The 6,000-nt window shown below is 38.7% G+C and overlaps 1 non-coding gene across 1 annotated transcript; it reads right to left on the bottom strand.

The window, feature by feature from the left end:
- Positions 1 to 4,535: 4,535 nt before the first annotated feature.
- On the bottom strand, positions 4,536 to 4,642 carry LOC126000326 (U6 spliceosomal RNA). The gene has a single exon (XR_007492675.1). It is a non-coding gene; the product is annotated as a U6 spliceosomal RNA (small nuclear RNA).
- Positions 4,643 to 6,000: the final 1,358 nt, after the last annotated feature.

Genomic DNA, 6,000 nt, shown 5'->3' with positions numbered 1-6,000 from the left:
TCTTTATCCTTCCCGCCATCAAAATGTGTTTATGCTCCCATTGGTTAAAATTGTTGTACTTGTACAAATCTGATTGGTTTATGTTTCAATCCTATGTTACTAAAATAGGCCCTGGATTGAGCTATTATGAAAGGGGCCCTTGGGTTACTGTGAAGGTAAGAAGTGCTCAGGCCATGGGGGTATTGTTGGAAAGATATGTGCAGAAATAATGTTAACCGTATATTAACTTCTGATCCTCAATAAAATAAGCTATTATAAAAATTTTTTTATTCAGATCAATGTGAATTATAAGTCATTCACAATTATATTTAAGCTACAGAGTGAGAGAGAATTAGGGCAATTCCCAACATCAATGTTGACCTCCCTGTGCCACTGTTCCTAGCATGAATCCAATACCTCTACCCTTAGCTTCCTGGATTGCTACTTTAACAGGTCCCTTTGATATATGGCAGGGGTCCTCAAACTTTTTAAACAAGGGGTCAGTTCACTGTACCTCAGAACACTGGAGAGCTGGACTGTAGTAAATTAAAAATTATGAACAAATTCCTAGGCACACTGCATATATCTTATTTTGAAGTGAAGAAATAAAACAGGAACAAATACAATATTTAAACTGAAGTAAAATTAAATCAACAAACTTACCAGTATTTCAATGGGAACTTTGGACCTACTTTTGGCTAATGAGATGGTCAATGTCGGTTCCCTATTTGTCACTGCTACTCATAACAAATGATGCAAGTGTTCATCCATTAGTCTTGGTCTGGTGGGAAATTTCAAATGTTTCATTCTAGAAATAGTTGTTCACAGACATAAGTGCTGCCAAAGATGGTTGCCATTTTGAGTGCATTGTTCCTGAGATAAAGATATGTCTCAGAGGTTAGAGATGCATAAAAATTAAGAAGGCTGTTTGACTTGAATGCATCTTTCAGTGTCACAATTCTGCAGTTCAGCCAGTTTCATTTGGTAAATTGTGTCCACATATTCAATGTCAATAGAAAATGGGTTATGAAAAGCTCTAATTCCTGTTCATGGAGATAAAGCTTTTTAAATCTAATTTGGAACTCCTTTTTGAATATTTCCAGTGAATTCTCACATATTTTGTTTGGTAATGCAACCAATGGTTTTTCTGTTAACAGATGTTGAGTTGTGGGGAGATGGCAGAAGTTTTCCTCCTTCACTTGTTTGATGAGGAGGCCTAATTTTACTTCAAATGCTTTGACATGTGATTGCATTTCACAGGTGAGCTTTCCCTTTCCTTGAAGTTGCACAATGAAATTGTTGAGTAGGTCTGTTACATCTGTCAGAAAGGAAAGGTGCCACTACCATTCTGCATCACTGAGCTCTTGGACGTCTTTGTTTTTTGAAAGCAGAAGAGTTGTAATCGGGCAGGGGCTGTACCTGGAAGACTCTACATGCCAGTTTTTCTGTTTCTCTTCAGTTGGTATGTTGGGGGCTGTGGGCAGGACAGCTAGCCATAGGCCCCCTGGGCTGACCTCTTAGTCCAGGGGACTGAGATCCCCCCCACGCCAGATGGGTCTTCAGGGCCACGCCTGGTTAATCGGGCCCTGGGGGGAGAGAGGGGGAGAGAAATTCCTCCCCTATGCATCCACAAACTACAGAGGCAGGGGCTGCACCCGGAAGACTCCACATGCCAGTTCTTCTGTTTCTCTTCAGCTGGTATGTTGGGGGCTCAGAGCAGGAAATCTAGCCATAGGACCCCTGGGCTGACCACTTAGTCCAGGGGACTGAGATCTCCCCATGCCAGACTGGACCCCATTCAGGAGTTCTCTTCTTAATAGTATTCATTTTCAAAAGGTGCGGGCGCAAATGCGTCCGCGTGACATATATACTTTTTAACAACACCCCAAAATATTCTTAATTCTCAACTGTTTCTAGGAAAAGAATGAAATTCCCTAGGTTTGGAGGATAATATTCAAATAGGTCTCTAAAATCAGTGTATATGTAGACATGACTTCTTATACAGTGGTCCTCTCTGACTGCCAAGCCTAATCCATAAACAATTCATCTATACAATGTATATAACCCCTCTGATATATTTTCCCTCCTCTACACCAGAGCCCCTTCTACTCCCTCATCTCCCAATCCGGAGTCCTTATCTTCCCCTTAATTAACCCTCTTTACCCTCAGTTCTTTAATTTGTTAGGCGCCAAAGCTGACCTCCTGCCCCAACAGATTTTGCCCTTTCACACACCCCTACAAAGCTCATTATTACTTCTTAACTCTCTTACCCCCAACCAACCGTACCTTGCTGCAGACCTTTTATCCTGATAAGATAAAAAAATCCCTAAGCAAACCTAAGTGGGTTCTTTTTCCCACTGGGAGTCAAGCGGGAGCACGAAGCGGCGAATATGAAATATGAATTATGAAATATGAGACCACACAGAATTACATGGTGAAAACAAGAGTTGAGGCCAGAGAGAGAGGCCAGAGGCTTTATTGGGCCTTAAATAGACGGATATTTGGGACGTAGCCAGGGAGAAAGGAAAAGGGTATAAACCAATGAGATCAGAGCTAGAATTAGCATGTGAAGAGACAGGTAAAAGGAAACCAGATACCTTTAAGGAAATGAGGGGAGAAAGGGAGATCACAAAGAGTGCTCGGCAGGAGACTTTTGGCGGGCTTTTTCTGTACTGTATTTTCTTTGTTAGAAAGAAATATACTGAGGCCTGATTTCTAATAATGGTCAAAAATAAAGAGAGAGATAGTTACAGCCACGTTTAGAATTATAGCCAAACAATCCACGCAAAGGGTCAACTGATTTGACTACTCTAAGCGGGCCTTTTTGGCAAATAATTATTTTTCAGGACTGCACTACACCTAAGAAGGTTAAAAAACACTTCTGATGTGTGCCCTTCCTGAGTGGGGTGTAACAGTACCTCACATTTACCCTTTTTAACTTCAGTACTACACAGTTTTAATCACAGACCAACGTCATGCATTGGATTTAACAACACCCAACAATTTCAAAAGACATAAAATTTTATGTGTATTTTCTTTAACTGCTATAAATCTTTCTAAATATTCTTTTACCATGACGATTCTACCCACTTTTATCTTGTCTTCTCTTTGTGAGCTGTTCAATAAGGAATTTTGGTGGAAGAGTCCCTCAGTTTAATGCTTATGATTGAACCATGTCACGGGGATTGTTGGACTTGTTCGTATGGCCCCCATATGCGCCAATAACGCCAGGTGGCATTGTTCCTTGTTTGCATAGACACATTAAAATGGGAAAAATACTATACATACAAATAAGTTCTTATCTAATAGAGCTTGGAACACACAAATCTCGTAGTGTAATGGGGCCTTACACCCTGAACATTTATATAATGATCTGGCACAGGATTCAGAAGAATGGGCATCCTCCATTCACCCTTGAACCAGGGAAGCTATCTATGAAACATCCAAGATTTTTTATAACAACACCTGGAAGAAATGCTCTACCAGGGAAGACCCTACCATGGCTCTGACATCGACCTGCTCAAAAGAGACTTCCCTTAACACTAAGAAGACTTGACATCAACAACGACCTGCTTACAGGACAGGGTTCTCTGCATTGCCCTTTAATTGTGAGGTGAAACAAGACACTCTGCACCATCCTGACTGCAATATAGGATATGCAGATTCCAGGATCTTTAATACAGAAATATGATACCAACAACAGAGATCGCGTGAAAAATAAAAGTGTTTTGGCACTACAGACAATGACCTGGATTGGACAAACTAGTTTGACTGGAGCCTAGAGTTGGTCTTATGCCAGGAAACTTCAGGGGTAGGGTCTCCTTGTATTTAGGCCAAGGCTTTTCCTTTCCATGCCCCTCATATTTTGGTGGGCATATGCAAACAATAATTGCCACTCTAACACCATTTTTACTGTGCTCCTTTGACTCCAATCCTTAAGAAAAACAACCCACTTAAACTTTTGAGGTTAACTTAAACTAATATGCATGTGCATGGAAATGTAAAAAAAGTACTTTGCCTTCAATGTTTAACAGTTACATAAGTTTTATGTCCTTAGATTTCTTTGTGTGCTGCTAAGAAATATTATGTCTACAATCTGGGGACTTGAGGGACAAAGTAATTGTACATGGGTTCTGTTTTATTTTTCTTAATGTTCTTTGGCTGAAAGTTCAAATTTAAGATATCAGCAATGGGACTACTGAGAATTTTGTTTATGGGTGATTGTCCTTCCACTGTAACTTTACCTTGTCCTCTCTCTTTGCATCTTTGTTCTCATAATTAAAAATAAAAAGTTAATAAAATTTAAAAAGAGAGTTGTAATCTGTGGAAGTAACGCATGGAAACGTTTCAAAACTCTCCCTTGACTCAGGCAATGGATTTCTGTGTGATAAAGAACATCTTCATAGTCAACATCTAGTTCAGACAAAAGTTCCTAAAATTGTCTGTGGTTTAGTGCGTAAACTCTAATAATGTCAACACAAGATACCACAATTTTCATAACGGAGTCCCACTTCAGTGATTTACAACACAGCACTTGTTGGTGGTTGAGGCAACTTATGGCTATTGGATAATAATGGAATTTGTGTGACATCCTTGGGCAGGGGCCATGCTAATCTTCTCTGTATCATTCCAATTTTAGTATATGTGCAGCCAAAGCGAGCACAGAAAGAAGGCATTGTTTAACAAATTCTTCCTCCACCAATGGTTTGCCAGTGTGTGCTATTAGCTTGACAACTTGGCAACTTGCTCGTAGTAACAAAATATTTAGATATGTTTGCTTCAAAAACTATTTTGCTGAGTTGTCAATGTAGTTTTCAATTTTAATACTTTATCTTTTCTCATTTCTTTGACCAAGCAATCATATTTCTCTGAGTTTCATAGTGTTAACGCAAATTGTATTATTTGAGCAGACTGTTTCCTGGCATATCAGACACAGAGCTCTTTCCTTGTACTGCATGAAAAAGTAATCAAAAGTCCACTGTTATTTGAATATCCTACACTCCAACTCAATTTTTCTTTCTTGAGATTATTGTTTCCTAGGGATTCCAAATTACTATTAGTAAAATACCCATCTCTCTCTCTCTCTATATATATATATATATATATATATATATATATAATTACAAAATCAATATACCAGCAATAACTTTGCCCACACAGAGACTTACAGACTGCAATGCAGAGTTTCACCAATCTGCTTTTAGCTCAGCTGATGCAGGTGCCATTAATCACTTGATATTTGCAATGCTCTGCCTCCTTAATGAGTAAGCCCCTTTAAGAAATTTTGTTCTCTGCAACTCTAAGAGTCTATTGTGCAGACATACCACATAGTACAAGTTATCAGGTCAATGCACTTTCCCCAGCACATCCAGAGCTTTTGTTTAAGAATATTTGATTCCTTCTGTGACTTCTATTTTATTTTTGTAAATTAACGAAAAAAGCATAGTAAGTGTTTTATTATCATTTTACAATATGGCAGCTCTAAGTATTGAAAAAGTTAATTACACCTGCAGTTTTTTCATAAATCACAATAGTATAAACCAGGGTTTACACATCATACAACATATAATATTATATAACTGAATATAAATGCACTTATTGTATTTCAAATTGGGTTTTGCTACTCCTCAGCTGTTTTTCACTTATCAGTAAGGAAGAACAGCAGGTAGCCCATCCAGAGATTAAGAGATCACTCTGTTACCACCAATCCAGTTTAACATCTCTCCTTGTCTCCTCCTTTCTAACTTTCTTCCTTTCCTGCCTTTTCCGATTTCCTTCTGTTACACCTTTCTTCTTTCCTTATTTTCACCATAAATTCCGTCCTCCTTTCTACCTTTCCTTCTGTCCATTTTTCAATATATCCTTCTTTTTACCCTTAAGCACATTTCTTCTTATCCACAATTCCTTCTATTCCTTCTGGTAGTGACTATATGACTTACCTCTTAATAATGCAACCAAATTTCTCCAATTTGCCTCTGTGCTGTACTTCTGTCTTCCATGCTATTTCTTCCACCCTCTGAC

Source organism: Suncus etruscus, chromosome X (assembly GCF_024139225.1).
Source record: "Suncus etruscus isolate mSunEtr1 chromosome X, mSunEtr1.pri.cur, whole genome shotgun sequence".
Classification (NCBI taxonomy): domain Eukaryota; kingdom Metazoa; phylum Chordata; class Mammalia; order Eulipotyphla; family Soricidae; genus Suncus; species Suncus etruscus.
This window is presented reverse-complemented; position numbering and strand designations above follow the sequence as displayed.